The sequence below is a fragment of the Lissotriton helveticus genome, chromosome 2_1, assembly GCF_964261635.1.
Source record: "Lissotriton helveticus chromosome 2_1, aLisHel1.1, whole genome shotgun sequence".
Taxonomy (NCBI): domain Eukaryota; kingdom Metazoa; phylum Chordata; class Amphibia; order Caudata; family Salamandridae; genus Lissotriton; species Lissotriton helveticus.
This window is the reverse complement of record NC_136059.1, coordinates 1,166,176,665-1,166,194,798: the sequence shown is the minus strand read 5'-3', so window position 1 is coordinate 1,166,194,798 and position 18,134 is coordinate 1,166,176,665.

Genomic DNA, 18,134 nt, shown 5'->3' with positions numbered 1-18,134 from the left:
CCGTATGTTACATTACTCACACCAGACCAGCAATGCCACTAATTGTTGGGTGTGTGGTCGACTTCCCCCTTTCCAGACACCGAAGGGAGTTCTGCCACTTTTTCCTTATCCTTTTTCACATAATGGTTCGTGTGGAGCATGGTCCACGTTAACGTCATCCTTAACAGATATGTCTTTTCTTAACAGTACATGTTTCCCAGACAAGCAAGGTCTCCCTCACCGAACAGGTTTAGATCTAGAAAATGAAGTATATAATTTAGGTAATTATTCGTCGAATTTTATGGTCCTGAATGTTCAGTCTGATACTACTCCAGACTTACCTGCTATTTCAGTACTACCAGTCAAAGGCGAATTATGTGTCCGAAATTATGGTTCTGTACATGTAGGACATAGTGATTGTACTACTATTGTCAAGTATAGTGACAGTGGGAAATCTATTTTCAAAGCTTCACGTCATTCATATTTTATTTGTGGTCAAACCGCATATGTTCGTCTGCCCCTCGATTGGGAGGGAACCTGTTACATTGCCTTCCTACTGCCACCAGTTTTTCTAGCCCCACCTGATTATCATAGAAATACACATCTAGTACACGTTAGACATAGAAGGGAGTCCCCAATTGTCGATTATACTGAAACTACTCTAGAACAATATACAGATTTCAACAGAGGTTTCTTCTTCTTTATAGGCCCTGTCCAGAATAGTAAGCTAATCCGTAGGTTAACCAGAACCCTCGAAGCTGTAGTAAATGAGACTGCCTCTGCTCTAGGTAACTTAACTGAAGAGCAATCTGCTATGAGATTTGTCGTTTTGCAAAATCGTCTCGTCCTTGACGTCATACTGGCCGATAGGGGCGGGGCCTGTAGAGTCATCGGATCTAGTTGCTGCATTTTCATTCCAAATAACGCGCCGTCTGTTTATTCAGCTATAACCAGACTCCATAAAATTGCCCATCTGTTACACCAAGATCCAGGCACCTGGACATGGTCCGGTTGGTTCTGGAATATAATTTCCGCATGGGGATGGAAAATATTGTCCTTCCTAGGTATTGCAGTAGCGATCATATTCAGCTGCTGTCTCTGTATACAATGTGGCCCTGCGATTTGCGGCATTTGTGCTACCTCTTGTATTCCTAGTCCCAAGCCCCGTTCTAAATCCCGTTCCAAGAGAATTCGAGATGAGCAAATGATACTGTATGAAATGATAGATGGTATCATGAATATTGATGTTTCCTGATGGAAACGTAGTGACAAGGAGGGAATGTGGAAAAGTAAATTTTGCCATGTTCTGTGTCCCTACGCCTCATCCATCATATGTTATGTGTGCATGATCAAATATGCATATGTACTCCCCATGTCCGATTAATGACGCAATTACAGTTGTGTCCACCTCTAGTATGCCAGTTTCCAGTCCTCGTGAATACTACGAATATCAGGCCTATGTAAAGCTACGTTGCCACGTTTCTCAGTGTGCACGTTATTCCATTATAAAGTCCCCGTTTCTAGGCCTCAGAAGGGCCCGGACACCAGATTCAGCTCCTGTCTCCTGAAGCCTCGCTGAGGAGGGATACAGCCCCCACCTGTATCCTCGACCCTTCACTTACTTCCTGCCTCGCAGTGCCCGGTGCAGCCTGGCTCAGTCTCTGAGTCTGCCAAGAATATGTTATGAGTCCAGTTATCAGTTCAGTTCTCCTTCTCTGCATTCCTAAGCTACTGAACTGCATCAATAGTTTCCGTCATTGTCTAGCCTTCACGTCTCCACGTTAGAGAAATACTGTATTAATGGTCATTTAATATTCTTCATCACGCACTACATGTAGAATAATGCATGGTCCAGTCTCAGAATCAAGTTAGCCTTTCCCCTCCTGACTTCTAGTTCCTATCAACATGTTCTCTAAACATCAGATACTAGATACTGTTTAGGTACATGTCGCCCTGACTCTCCAGACTTCAGTCTCTGCTCCTAGCACAGAGTTCATAGCCCCCAGCTTCTCCTAGTAATACGTCATTGCTAGTTTGCGCGCACCACCAGGTTAGAGGTCCCGGCTCCTCAGGTAGCCCCCTCCATGGTTTCCGCCCCATTCATGACATATTCTGTTACGTTTGCATCACATGTCTATGTATACTCCCAGTTACACCTACTTTTGCCCTTATCTTTCGCGACTGCTACGCGTCACGCCTTCTGCTCCACCCACTGTTACGCCTATTGCAATGTAATGCTATGTGTTTGCGTTATGTATATATGCTCATGTATTGTTATTAAAAGTCAGCGCGCTCATCCCAGATCCAGCCCCAGCAGCTGCTGGGCCCTGTCATCCTATTCCTATGCAGGTTGTCCTGTTCCTGTCCTTATGCTGTAATAAACCTGCAGAACTCCTACTACCTCGAATCTTGACTCTTATTTATTGAGCTATCTGTTATGATATATATGTCTAGTCAAAAATAGGGTATTATTTATTTATTTACCACATGCATTTGAAATGTTTATTTACTAATGCCGTCTTCTCAGGCGCAGTATCTTAGATAATACAAGTATACTTATTATCAGTATCAAAATTATCAGCATAGTTACTAAGACATAAAAAGCGAATGGTGACAGCATGTTAACATGCTGTAATGAATAAGAGTTAAGAACACTTATATCTCACCCTCCCTAACACATATATTATATTATTAGCTAAGAAGGTCTCTTTGGGTTGTTTTAGGGCGGGCCCATACCTTAGTGTCCTAGCATGAAGGAATCACATCAGCATACACCAGCTCTCTCTGCATGTGCACCGCATCAAGTGTGTTAACAATTCTCGTGCAAAGCAATATCAATCCCGCCTCAAGCCCAAGTTGGCAAAGGCTGCACTTGTGTTATGACTATGAAGGCGTGGAGATCAGACCTCATAACAATTCCATATCGTGTTGCTCCTGAAACTTCAGCACTCTCCGTGCAGACATGGTTTATTAAACAAAACTGATATCAGAGCAATAACATATTATTCTCACATACACCACGGCAAACCACTAGGTTGAAAGCTAAGTCAACAATTAAGGGTCGTGTGCAGAAGTTGCAAGAAAGGAAAAATGGCGTTTAAATCTCAAATGTACCTATGCTAACTTAACACGATATAAGGATATATAGGAGCTATACAACAGCCTGTCTGTGTGGGTGGCACAATCCAGTGCTGCAGCCCACTCACAGCATTTGATTTACAGGCCATGGCACACTCAGTGCACTTTACTAGGGACTGACACATAAATCAAATACGCCAATCATGGAAACATCAATCCATAACACAATTTCCAACAGGAGCACTTGCACTTTAACACTGATCAGCAGTGAGAAAGTGGGCAGAGACACTAAGCCAGCAAAAATAGAGTCAAAAGCGGGAGGTCAGAAAGCAAAAACTCCGGGGAAACACGCTAAAAGATGCCAATTCTAACAGGTGCAGACTTCCATTTTTTGTCCGCCTTCCCTTCAATGTACTTATGTCACATGTGCCTGTAGACGCGGGCAACATGCTTGATGTGGCGGTTTCTCTCCAACCCTATAGCATAGGCTTTTCCCTGGTATGGCGTCAGGTTGTCTGTTGGAAAGGAAGGACATATGTATCAGACAAAGCTGAACTTGTACAAATTATCATCAATAATAGGCTTAAGTTACAAAAAACATCACATGTGGCATGTCCAGCTAAAAATAACATCTATAGATTTGAAAACTGACCAACCATCATAAGAAACATATACTTCTCCCAATGTAGCAATGGAAAAGTACTCAGAAGTTGGCATTGTAGGTATATGAAATGGCAATGTCTGCCCAAATAAACTTATACCCATAAAATACTAAAACTGATTAGGAACTATGATGTTGTGTAAAAATGGAATTGTACACATGGCCCACCTAGGTACTCCTTGGGGTTTGTCCTGCAGCATGCAAGAGGGTATATTCTATAGTCAATAACCTATGTGAATTGAGTAATGACTAGCAGGTACAGGTATTGTGCCTCAGCATTGCGTAACTGATATGGGAAATACACAAGGGCACAAACTTTACAGCATAGAATGACTTTGTGTCAGGTATTTCAAACATTGATGGAGGGTGGCTAGCTACCTCCAATAAAACAGACCTGTTGAACACTTCTCCAATATTGACTCATGGAAAGACCTGGAGCCCTATTACATACATCATGTAATGAAATCCAAGCAATACCATGTGGCCCTTTACATATCGTAGTGTCTGTCCATACATGTCAGTATAGAATGTACCCTTGATGGATACATGCTGAAGATCTCATATATATGAGTATCATGTGCCTTATCTAGCAGGTATTTGCCAAAAATGAATCAAGGGTGACCGTTTTTTTGGAGAGACAGTATGGGTAATGCCACCAGTAGGTGGACTATGTAATGGGCTGTATGTTGAAAACACAGTGCAAACATGCATGTGGTGCTTTACACGTTGGCCTTTTTCTTCACAAGACACTACGGGCCTGATTCACAAAGGTAAACTTAGCTCTTTGGTCTAAACTTAGATCAAGGTGTGAATTTACCACTTTGGAAATTCACAAAGGGCATTTAATAGTATTATCTTTTTTAGTGCAGACATATAGTATTCGTAAATGCCGTTTTGTGAATTTCCAAAGTTGTAAACTACGACGTTTGGACGAAACGTCAAAGTTTACCTTTCTGAATCGGACCATACAAAGGTTTGATCATGTGTTAATTATAGGACATTGGGTATATGAGGGCATGAGTCAGACATTTATTACCATGTGCTGACTGGTGACATGTGCCACATTTAATGATACCTATTCTGCCTGCACTTCGGTAAAAATCTCCACATTCTGTGTGGACCTGCCTCACAAAATAATCATACATTGCCATGTAGACAACTACACTAGAAATGTGCATCAGACAGGCAGATTGAAGTTGAACTGTCTAAAGCCATTTTTCACAAAGATTTTCTTGCAAACATCCTTAAAAACACCATGGCATTTTGCAAATTGCTTCTTTGTCAGCCCATCTCACATGTCACTGATATGAAGTAGTCAACAAAGGGGGGGCATAGGGCTTTTGGGGAGGTCCAGCATACAAGCCCCAAAGTTGCAACACAAAGAAAGTATGCTGTTCCTCAAAAATTAAAAACAGGAGAGAGATGTATGAATGCATGTGTGGGAAACAGTGCTCCACAAAACCGAAAAGTGTGATTCTGGGAGGAAAATTCCTTCCTTCGGAACTAGGGCCCTCACACACCCAGCGAGCTAGATGTCATGCTTCATCATTGGGCCTGCTCCTTGTTGGGCTGGCGCTGCTATACCCAACGGGCACCCAATGAGGGGCTCTTTCGCGGAGATATTTTGTTCCTTGCCATTGGATGTGGTGTGGGTGAGGGGCCTAGAATGTGTAGGTGTATATGAGAAAGTTGAAAGCTAAAACAGGTTAGGTAAACCAATATAATTTTATTCACTCTGGTTCCTACCTGATGAAGAGAAAAAAGAGAGGCGGACTTGCCTGACTAAAATGAGTCAGGGCAAGGTGGCACTCCACTCAATTGGGTCGACATGTTTCTCACCCTTACAGCCCAGCAGGGTCTCTGGCAATTCATTAGGACCAAAAAATTCTTGAAAAAACTACCTACACACCGTGGTATAGGGAAACCTACCTACCACGCTATGATATTGCTGCAGGTACGTTGCCCTTAAATTTTGCGGATATTCAATTCACTCTCAGAAGCCTAGCCTCGACGGAATCCAGCGGGCTGAGACACCAGCAGGCTCAGTGTCCAGGAACTGTATCAATGTGCTACCGACCTACCCCTCCCCGTTGGAACCGGATGATGACTGATATGAAGTACTCTATGGGATGCTCAGGTACCCATGATTCTGGATGACAGTTGCCATACATCATGAAAAAAGTGGCCTAAGTGGTGAACCCAAGTAAATGATCACTATGGACAATGGACTTACACACTCACAGCAACAAAAGGAGATATACCATTTCGCCACTGGTTTTGCTCTAATGAATGATACATTTTGTCACCTCACAAAATACATATGCAGCATCTATAATAGGAAGGAATCTTTGTTTCATGATGCCTAGCCAGCTCACATTCACATAGTAACACAAGTTTATTGAATTCCAAACTTTGGGTATATGCCTAGCTACTGGTACATGTATGGATCCAAAAACATGTTGCTGTTTCATTGGCTTGAATGTCTGAACATGCCTTCTTTCATTCATACCGTACCAATTGTGGTAGAGATGGGAAACGTATTCTGCATGTATGGGCATGGTATGATGTGAGCACACAAGAAGAGGACTATTAAATTGAAAAAGATGTTCACTGTGCATAGTTTCCCATAAACATGTATTGTTGACTGTTGTTAGTATTGTGTGGGGTAGGTGTTAAACCTCAACCACACTTGTGTACTGCTCAAATTTGGACTTGGGCAAACATACTGTGTCTAGAAAATCTCAGCCTATCTCATGCAACTTTTCTCCACATAATTTGTGGAAATGTATGTTACTTTCTGTCCATAGTGTGATTGAGAGACATTTGATTATGACCATCTATTGATCTTGGGGCTAGTGATGGTACATGTACCTTAAGCATCCAGACTATAGCTGGCCAAACATTACCAGAGCAGATTCTAAGCCACCATTATGTCGGCCTGCATACCTTGACCATACGTGCACATTGACATTTGTCCCTGTCTATAGCACATGCAACTGTTTCCTATTTATTTTGTGATTCTAAACATAAGGAATTTTATAGGTTAATGATGATCCCCCTTACATATCTCAATGCAACCAATATCAGAAATCTCACACAATACTTACAGAGCGCAGAAAACAATCAGGTGACACTCACTGGTAGAATTGGGACCCTGAAGGTGTACACCTAAGCATTTGTGTACGGTGCAGGTCCACCTACAAGACCAAACGTAGTACATTGGTCTGTAAATATTGAACAGGCATACTGTGTACATATGAAGCACAAAACATTGACTTCACAAAGGTACTGTCTGCATGTTAGACATGAAGAATATGGTAAAGTTGACACGCCCTAATGATGAACATATGTCTGCCACTTTGCTGTGTTTATCGATAATAATAAGCAAATCAAGTATCGGATGCACAGAGTGCAGTCAAATTATCAAACCATCCTTCCCTGCTGCATGGTTCAATGGTGCCTGGCTCTTATGGATATGTGAACAGAAAAATTTGACAGACCACACTCTGCAAGGGATTCATTTTGCTGGGGCTTTCTCGGCTCAATACGTGTTCTAAACAATGCTACACACATCAGGCAGAACCATGCTTGTTTTTATCCTTCACTTAGCTCCTTACATGTGACGAGTGCACTGTAATGAACAACAATCATTCAAGGCTGGTACAGGCTCATTAAGGAATTGTGACCATTTTTCAAAAGACATGTATGTTAAATTATTTGGGGCGAACCAAACACCCTGTCCAATCTGTGGCATGATGAAATGTGAGTGTTCTCCCTTACAACATATATGGCGGGTAGCCCCCACAGTTTGGAGTCCATAATGACTTAGCAGGCCAGGTGACAACCCTTCCTGCACAGTGCCGGAAGGGTCAACCAGCACTTCTGGCTATCCCCTGCACTGCATGGTCTGTTTGGGCTATTGTTTTGCCACTGTGAAGAGGCCCCTGGGGCATGCTTTTTTTAAAAACACTTAGCCTGTATCGTGGCATACTACCCCAAAACATATCTGGCACTTCCGGTCGAAAAAGCAATTACTGATTTATACTAAAGACACACAGTTACAAGATTATGGAATATAGGTACTTACCAACAGGCCCACCAACTTCCATTCCAAGATGAACAATAAGATCTGCCTACAGGCTCACCACAACTGCTTATCTGTGTTTGAGCTGGTGGACAGTGAGTTGGATGCCAAAGACATGGCTCATGTGAAAACACACCTTCTCCCACTACTCCTTTGCCTCTCGGGTAGGGTAACCTTGGCTCACCTTAGAGTCTGTGAGATCATGTTGGGGAGATAGTGGGCCAACAGCCACAGCAGGCCCCTAAACTTGTTCTCCAACAGATTCTTTGCTTTGCCTATCCCTGATATATCTCTGGCAAAACTATCACCCTTAACTACAACTAAAACTAACCCTTCCCCTACCCTTAACACTACAAACCCCCTAAATAGACATACACCTAACAATTCAGTGGACAATAAAATACAAAATACAAATACAATGCACATATAAAATTATTTTGACACAACAGGGAGAGCACAGACAACAAGCCCAGAACATGCAAGCAATCAACAGAGCACACACCAAACACATCCAGCTGCAGGACAGACAAAAAGACTCAAAGTGAAAGTGACTTCACACTTCTTGGTTTACAGCATGGCAATGTGATCTTGGTATTCCCTTTTTACTCTATATTTATTTTCATTTCTATATGTATTATTACTAAAGCAGTGTATTTTACGGCAGATGTTCCACATATATGGTGTTTTTTTTAGATACGTTGTATATTAGACTTTTATGGTTTTCTACAAAAGCCAAATAAAGTACTGTTGTTGTTGTTGTTAATTAGTTAGTGGATGTCAATGTGGCACATGACTGTATGAATGTTACAGTGAATTGTTCCCTCTATGCGCACATGACACATGAACACAGATATTTTGAAGTGTGGCACCTTGCAGTGAATAAAGCCACCTTTCTCCATTGCACTACATCCCTGAGTAAGGGAAGTAGTGCACACAATTTTGGCCATAGCACTTTTTGGCAACTCCAGCCTACACACACACACAATGTGCTGCATTGTAGACACATACACAATTGTGTGGAAATTGGCAGAGATCGCTGTTAGCATGAGCTGAAACCATTTTGTTTTGCTATCCATTTTAGTGAACCATGTGTTAGCCATGTGCTCCTTCCATCTTCACTGTCGCCTGCTTTAATATTCTGCCTGAGTCATCAACTATAGTTAACTCCTTTAGCACTGACCCAGAGCATTGTGCATGCTCAGAAAGGCTTGTAGCTGTTAGAATGCACCTGTCTTAAGTGTAACTGTCAAAGTATTTCAACTGATTTAAGCAGTTGTGTTACCCCTCCCACTCTGTTGACTAAGTATAATCTACTTGTCCATATTTGTGAATAGCTATTCTTGTGTATACTTGTACCGCCTCTTTCTGAGTCTCCATGCTTACTCTGCAACAAAAGGTGTATATAAGCACCATGGTTTCTGTATTCTATGTACTGCCTCATACATTGCCTAAGGGTTCTGTATCGATGTAGTCCCGCTCATGAGTGACAACAAACTATTTGTTTGATATTACAGCTTCTGTGCCAATCTCTATTTTGTTAGTCCAAGGACTTGAGGAAAAAGAAGGGAGTACCCCTGTACCAGTGTGCCTCTGAACAGGCTTACTCCCACACTTGCACCATGGATGCTGGGGGTCATGCATTACATGCAAGATTGTATTCATGCATGAGGGTCCACCTTCGTGCACAGGTGGCAGCCTCAGAGATTTAATCCTCTATTTATGTGCCACAGAATGCTGCACACATAGGAAGTGGGAGGGACTTGGATGAATTCAATTCTTATTGATCAGAGTAGATCACCTGGGGAGACCAATTTTGTATGTCACATTTTGTAGTTGTCAGGGGATGGGATACATGATACCTCATGACCCATTGGAGTGCCACGGAGACACCCCTACAATTCCCATGTAACACTTCCCTTGCACACAGTGATGCTGCACTGCATTTTGACCAGCAGTGCATTGTTCTGTAGCTTTTCGCCATTCACAGGCAGACAAAGTGTCATTGCGTGTCTAAACATGTGTGACTTGGTAGTTTACATTACACATGTATCATGATGCATGGTGCATGTATGAGACACACAAGTCAATTATATGCCCCTAACCACATCAACAGGCACAAAGATGGGTATTATGCTATACATTTGTAACTGCCAGTAAGTCTGTTTGGTACTTGAGTTTTGCTTACCTGCAAGTAGGCCATTCTCCATATCTGCCATTCTGGAAGCTTTCATTGATAATGGAGTGCTCGACGATGTATGCGTTATGCACACTCCTGGAGAATTTGGCCAGCACATTGGTGAACATTGCCCGATGGTTGACGAGGGCCTGGGCATTGATAGAGTATGTGTGCTTCCGGTTCCTGTAGAGATGGGATGTTGCAGCAGGTCGAACCAGTTGCATATGTGTGCAGTCCATGGCACCCAGCACATATGGGAAACCAGCAATGGCATAGAAACCTTGCTTGGAATCCATCTGCAGTTGCTGTGTGTTAGGGGGGAGAGGAGGTACTGGGGTGTTAGGCAGCGGATGGCACCCAGGACAGAGGGTAAGATGGCTGAGAAAGATACCTGAGAGATTCCTGTCAATCTGGCTGCAGTAATCTGATATGGCAGAAATGCCAGCATCTGGAGGGCAGCCATGAGCTTGACATGTGCAGGGATATTGCTGGACCTGGCAGTTGTTGTCTGCACCCTTGGCATTATTTGGTGTAGCAGCTGGTCTTTTTACTCCCTCCTGACCCAATAGTATGTGATGACTTCACCCTCCATCAGATCAATAATGTAATTTTTCAGCCAATAAACACGCTCCCTTCTCCTGCCCTGTCTGTGTGGTGGGAGGGGGGATTGGGGTGAATGTAGGTGGCCATCTCCTTTCAACACCCAGCTGCAAAATGAGCACCTCCATGGTGTAGTTGAACTTGCCAAACTGTTTTGTGTGCATTGCCTTCATATATAACAACCAATGCTTAATTTCCTATGCCTGGGTTACTGACACCCAGGTATTGTGACACATTTGAGGCTCAGCACACCACTCCCTCGACAATGCGTCACTTTTAGGAAGACCCATTTATATCACTGCATCAGTTTTGTGGTTGATTTTAGTTGGGAATGCCTACCTTACATATATGTGGCGCAGCCAGTTCTGGTGCAGGTGTGTTCCGACGCAGGCCTAAAAAAAGTGATGCATTCGGCCACATGCATCTACATTTAAATATGGAGTACCGCCTGCCCCTCCGGTGCTCCAAATTGCTTGATGCAACGACAGCGCAGGCCACTTGTGAACTAGGCCCTCAATGTGTATACTTTTCTCATATACGAAAGCCCTGTATTTTCTAAAGCATCCCATTACATGTGTGTATTAATAGCTAACCCGCAGATGCATCAAGAACCCATTTTGCTATTCCTTAATAGCGAAAAATAACGATTCGCTATTAAGGAATAGCAAAATGCAATGCATGAAGAAATCACTAAAAAAATAGGGATGTCCTAAAATTCCTTAATTGCGACTCGCAAATTGCGAGTCACAATTAAGGAATACCTCCCCATTCATTCCTATGGGCCTAGAGGCCCATAGGAATGAATGGGAAGACATTATCAATTTGCGAATCGCAATTAGCGAATCCCAAATTGAGAATGCGATTTCAAGGGCGGAGGGGTGTCCAAAGGACACCCTTTTGCACCCCTGAAATTGATATGTGCACATATGTTGCGCACACACATGCCCTTAGGGCATGTGTGTGCGCAACATGAAACTTTGAAAAATGCACTTTAGTGCATATTTCAAAGTTTTTGCAAATTACCATGAAGTTCAACTTCATGGTAAATTGCGATCCCAATTAGCGAAATCGCTATTTTTTTAACTTTAATGCATTGCATTTAAGGAATCTCAATTTGAGATTCCTTAAAGGCAAGTAATCGCAATTTTGCGATTTCTTAATTTGCAATTTTTGCATTTGGTATGATGCATCCCAAATGCAAAAATACCGGTCGCAAAGGGGCAGATTCTGAGAATCTGCCCCTTTGCGAGCGGATTTTACCTTGATGCATCTATGCCTATGTCTCTTGAAGTAGTATAATATCTATCAAATAAAGCCCCAAAAAGTGTCACACGCTTTACTTTTTCTTGTCCAATAATTCACTCACCATTGTTACATGATTTGGTTCTGCATCACCGCATAACAGCTGTTTATTTGCTATGCTGTTAATTTGAAGGCTCACACAACTCCACCAGCGCAACTTACTATTTTCCTCTGTCTTTTCACTGGCAATGGTTTACGGTCTGTGTAACTGTTTTCTTCCTTCTCACCAAATGATTGATGAGAGCCATCTAATGCAACTTTAATGACGTTTTTGTTATATAAACGCTGTTCCTCATGTTGAAAGCAGCTATACAGTTCTTTCCTGCTGCAACTAAAACTACAAAGGACTCAAGATGAAAGCAGTGATGGAAGGCGCAAAATGTTTGTGCCACACAAAGACAAACAATAGCACTTCCCTAAACGACACACGGTGTTCCATCACATATATCATAATGGTGATATATTATTTTTCCCAAATGTCGCTCTGGGTACGTAGGTCGCAATTGGAAGCATACATATTGCAAAAACAAACTCCCTGAGCTGTAGAACTGTAAACATTTAATTAAGTCCTCTGCGAGATGTTTTTTTAAAGGGCATGCTCCATTACTCACAGTGCTGTAGTAGGATTCAGTTCTGGAATTTAAAATACATTGCTTGGCTCGGGGGAGGAAGGGGAGTTAAAGTCATTTTTTTTTGCTTGGCGCCACTGACGCACTCTAATGGAATGGGTAATGATCCTGTCACACATAACCTTCTTTATGTCAGGTTACGACGAGTTGACTGATTATTTTGTAAATTAATGCCTTCTCTGAGTCAGAGGACTCATTCATCCTTCAGTTATACTCGGTCCCTAGATCATCTGAGAAAGCAAAACTGTGCCATAAAATGGCACCCCCTCTTGATGTTCGCATGGCATGTGTTGTGCTGTAGCAGTTTTAAGGAGGGCGTTTGTTCAGAGTTCTATGTTATAGTGCTGATTGACATTTTCGCAATTGTGTGGGATTCTTCAGCTGTGGAGACGTTAAATACTTTTTAAATTGGCTAGCGTTTAAAATAAATATTGAGATTTATTTAGTTTGTCAGTTAATTTAGCGCAAACCAAAAAGCACTTGAAATTACACAGACACAAAACAAAAGGAACGCCTGACAGGGCACATTTTCCTGGCCAGACTTTGCTTTTTCGTATTGAAACTTAAGTTTGTTATTCATATAGTTCTAATATATTATTATTCAATTAAAAAAACATAGGTTACAGATTAGTTATAGTTTGAGAAACGTTATTTATTCATTGTATACAAACCAAACTTTAACTACACAAACATGACAAATTCTAAAGTTATAGTTATAGTGCTGCTCAAGCATCACTTTTTCTGACGCTCGAGTGGCGCAAACCTCTCAAATTATCTATGAGACCACGCAAAGCCACTTTGCATGACTTTTAATGGTCTCATAGATATAGAGTAAGACAAAGCAGCACAAGTTGCTGCGTCGTGTTACTCTGCGTTAGGGAGGCGTTCCATGGGCTTTACAGTGGAAGTTCACATGCAACACCCATTAATTTAGCTGCTTTCCAGATCTACACCATGTACACTTGGGGAAGTCCCATATCCTTAAGTCTGCCCAGAGCAGTTGTAAATACAAGAAATGTTTTCATTTCTCCTTGTTTTTTTCCTCTTGTCATGTGTGCTGTATTCTGCAGCAAATATAGTAAGATGAAAATGCCTCTCAGGATTGTTTTTATGCAGGAAGGTGTCTCTTCCTGCATGCAACACAGACACCCTTGCACCATGGTGCAATGGTGCCTGTTTTGGTGCTATGCAGCCCATTGTGCACCAGCTCAGGCGGAAGTGGCAGTATGGCACCGTATTTCAAAAATATGGTGCATTCTTGCCCTTTCACACTGGCGTAGGGCACTGCAACAAGAAGTCTTGTGGTGCTGCCCTACATCAATTCCTTGTATATGAGGCCCTGAATTTATAATCAACACACCACCATCGAAGTACTATAAATTGCGTATCCCTGCACACAATGTTGTCAACTCGCTCACAGCACTACATTAACCATAACTTGCGTCTTTACAATGCACTGCTTATACCATTTCATTTGACATCACTAATATTATGTGAAATGAGACCATTCACAACAACACGTTTGACATCTCAAATGACATTATTTGTGAGAACACTGAGCAGGGTGGAGTGAAGAGTTATAGTTTATTGCTATGGCCAGTGAGCTGACAACACTGTGCATGTGCGCAACTCATAATAATTTGAAGGCAGTGCGTACATTATAAATGTAAGGTATACTATAACTTTAGAATTTCTAATGTATGTGTAGTTTAAGTTTGCTTTTTATGGAAAGAATAAATAAAGTTAAAGTAAGTTGAAGGTGGTGTGTAAATTATACATTTGAAGTATAACTAAAACTTTAGATATTTTACTGTTTATGTTAAAGTTTGGTTTGTATAGAAAGAATAAATACAATTTTTTCTAGCAATAACAAATCTCTAACATTTGTTTTTTTAATTGAATTTCAATAGTATCCATTTTGTATACATTTGTGTTTTAAATCGTGGCATGTCGTTACGTGGATTGTCATACAGTACAGTGGTGTACAGTGTTGTAGAGTGTAGTGTACTGGCATAGAGTGTAGTGGAGTACAGTGGAAAAGAGTACAGTAGAGTGGCATAAAGTGGAGTAGTATAGAGTAGAATAGCATAGAGTGATGTGACGTAGAGTGGAGTGGCATAGAGTTGAGTGGTGTAGCATCGGATAGCATACAATGGCGTGGCATACGGTGAAGTGGCATAGAGGCGACTACCTTAGAATGGAGTGGTGTAGCGTGACATATAGTGGAGTGCCATGGAGTTGCATAGCATGTATCAAGTGTAGTAGCATCAAGTGTAGGGGCGTAAAGTGGTGTAGAGTGGAATGGCATAAAGTGGAGTAGCATAGAGTGGAGTGGTGTAGAGTTGAATAGCATAGAGTGGAGTGGTGAAGAGTGGAGTGACATACAGTGGAGTTGCACAAATTCGAGCAGAGTAGAGTGGAACACCATGGAGTGCAGCAGTGTAGATTGGAGTGGTGTACAGTAGAGTGCTATAGAGTACAGTGTTGTAGTGTCAAATAGCATACAGTGGAGTGGTGTAGAGTGGAAAGGCATAGATTTACACATAGTAGACTGCTGTAGAGTGGAATAGCATTAAGTGAAGTGGCTTTGAGTATAGTGGCATAGAGTGGAATGGTGTAGAGTTGAGTAGCATACAGTACACTGGTGTGGAGTGGAGTGGCACAGAGTCAAATAGTGGAATGGTATAGAGTTGCGTAGCGTAGCCTGGTGTAGAGTTGAGTGGCGTAGACTAGAATAGCATAGAGTAGAGTTCTGTAGAGTGGCATACAGTACATCGGTGTAGAGTGGAGTGGCATAGCATCAAAAAGCGTAGAGTAGAGTGGTGTAAAGTGAAGTGGCTCAGATGTTGTGGTGGGGAGAGGAATACCATACAGTGGAATGACTGGAGTGGAGTGGCATAGAGTAGAACAGAGTAGAATGGGTGGAGGGGCATACTGTAGAGTGGTGTAGAGTGGAGTGGCATAAAGTGAAATTGTGGTGTGGATCGGAAAAACCTAGCGTGGTGTATAGTGGAATAGCATGGAGCCTGGGTGGCACACTGTAGAGTGGCATACAGTTGAGTGACTTAGAGGGGAATAGTGCAGAATGGAGTGGCGAGGCATAGCGTGGGATACCATCAACTTAAGTGGCAACGAGTTGTGTGGCATATAGTGGACTGGTGTAGACTGGACTGGCTTACAGTGGAAAAGCATACAGTGGAGTGGAGTGGCGTAAAGTGGAACGCTGTTTTTTTATGGTGTTTTATATAGCGCAAACTTGACGCGAAGGTATCGGGTGTCAGATCGCTTTACAAGAGCACCAGTTGCTTTACATGAGGACACATTCATTTTTTGTTAGGCATGGGGAGAATAAGTGATTTGCCCAGAATCACAGGATGTTCAACGTCATTGCAGAGACTCATACCCAGTTCCTCAGATTTGTGGTCGACTGCGCTAGCCGTTAGGCCAATTATTCCTCCTCCAATGGGTGGAGTTGCGTGGAGTGGAGTGCAGCAGGGTTGAAAAGCACAGAGAGTAGTGGTGTAGTGTGGCATAGAGTGGAGTCCTGCAGATAGGAATAGTGTAGAGTGAAGTGGCGTAGAGTAGAATAGCATAGAGTAGAGTGGCTTACTGTGGCATGGAGTGGCATTGAGTGGAATAGCGTAAAGTGGAGTGGTGTAGAGTGGAGTGGTGTAGAATGGAAAACCATAGAGTGGTATAGAGTGGAGTGGAATAGAGTGGAATCACATGTAGTGCAGTGGGGTAGAGTGACATATAGTGGAATAGCGTAGAGTTCGAGGGGCATAGAGTGGAGTGGCTTTGAGAGAAATAGCGTACAGTGGAGTGGTATAGAGTGGTATAGAGATGAGTGACATAGAGTGTAGTGTTGTGAAGTACAATGGCATACAGTAGAGTGGAGTAGAGTGGAGTGGCATAGAATGGAATAGTGTAGAGTGGAGTGGCGTAGAGTCAAGTGGTGTACAGTGGAGTGGTGTAGAATGGAGTGGCATAGAGTGTCTTGGCATAAAGTGTGGTGCATAAATTGAGTGGCAAAGAGTTTAGCAGCATAGAGTGGAGTGGAGTACAGTGGAATGGAGTACAGTGTAATAGCATAGAGTGGAATATTGTAGAGTGAAATGGCATAGAGTGACGAATAGTGGAGTGGCATGTGGTACAGTGGAGTGATATGTGGTGGAGGAGGGTCATATCATAGAGTGGAGTGGCATTTTATTGAGTGGAGGGGTGTGTGGTAACCTACTGCAATGGAGTGTCATAGAGTGGAGTTTTGTGTCGTGGAGTGGAGCATCATGGTGTGTCATAGAATGGAGTGCTGTTTTATTTAGTGGCATGACATGTCATACAGTGGAGTGGTGTGTCATACAGTTTAGAGGAGTGTTGTGTCATAGATTATTGTTTAGAGTAATATAGCATCAAAATAAGGATTTCAATGAAAAGTTTCAGAAATATAGATTATGGTGTGTAAAGGGTCCTTTGTAGTAGCAGATGTAAATTGTTTCAGTAGTTTTAAAGTTATAGACTGTATTCAGAAAGGTAAACTTATATTTTTGTGGTAGTTTATTATTGCTTTCTATTCACAAAGGTATTGTACAACTAGTATTGTTATTACTGCGGAGTCACCAATCATAAAAAGATAGGGCCGTCCTATCCTTTTATGTGTGGAGAGTCCACATTTGTAATGATAGAACCAGTACAATGGCTTTATGAATAGCAAACAATAGTAAACAGACAGAAAAGTGTAAGTTACCATTGTGAATCAGGCCCATAAAGCACAAAATCCTACTGGTATAATGGACACAGTACACCACAACAATTTTGCGGTATACTGCTGTAAATGCCAGTGACAAAATAGTATAATATTGGCTAATGACTGCCCTTACAAAAGTAAAAGGCAGGGATATTGTTTAGACCAACCTTTGGCTGTGTTCTGGCTTTTAAGTGTAAACACAGTGTTCTACTATGTTTTAAGTGTGTAGGAAGGGATGAGTCAGTTTATATATATGTTTAAAGGTATGTGAAAGTTGTTTTATTCCTTTATATATTTTTGAAAACTTTTTGGAGTACTGTGGTGGAACCCTATTGTTTAGACTACACTTAGTATATATTTTGGGTTTTAATGATAAATATAGTGCAGTAGATGTTTGTTTTTAATTTTTACACAATTATTATTTATACTTTTTTTAAGTACACTGTATCACACTATTTTCTCTTAAAACCACCAATGCAGACTAAGGTGCCGATTACGATGCTGTAGTAAATGGCTCCAACCCTTGGTCAGAGCAGTTACCACGGCATTGAAATCAACTGTTTGGATTCCTTTCCGACTGACCCATTTGAAAGGAGTCGGTCAGAAAGGAATCCAAACTGGATTTCCAAATGGCTTCTGACAGGCTCAGACAGCCGGTATGCCATTTTTGAAAGCCGCCGGAAATGCCAAGGGTGGCTCTTTCCACCAGAGTGATTACATTGTCAGATTCCAACAGACTTTCCCTGCCTGCCTTTCTGACACAGAAAGACTGTCAAAAGTCAACTTTGGGTGCCCCAGCAGGGCCCCCATGTGTGGGGGCGACGGGGCACCTATGGTGCCCCCTTGTTGATCCCTGGGAGAAAGTGCACCTCTTCTCTTTA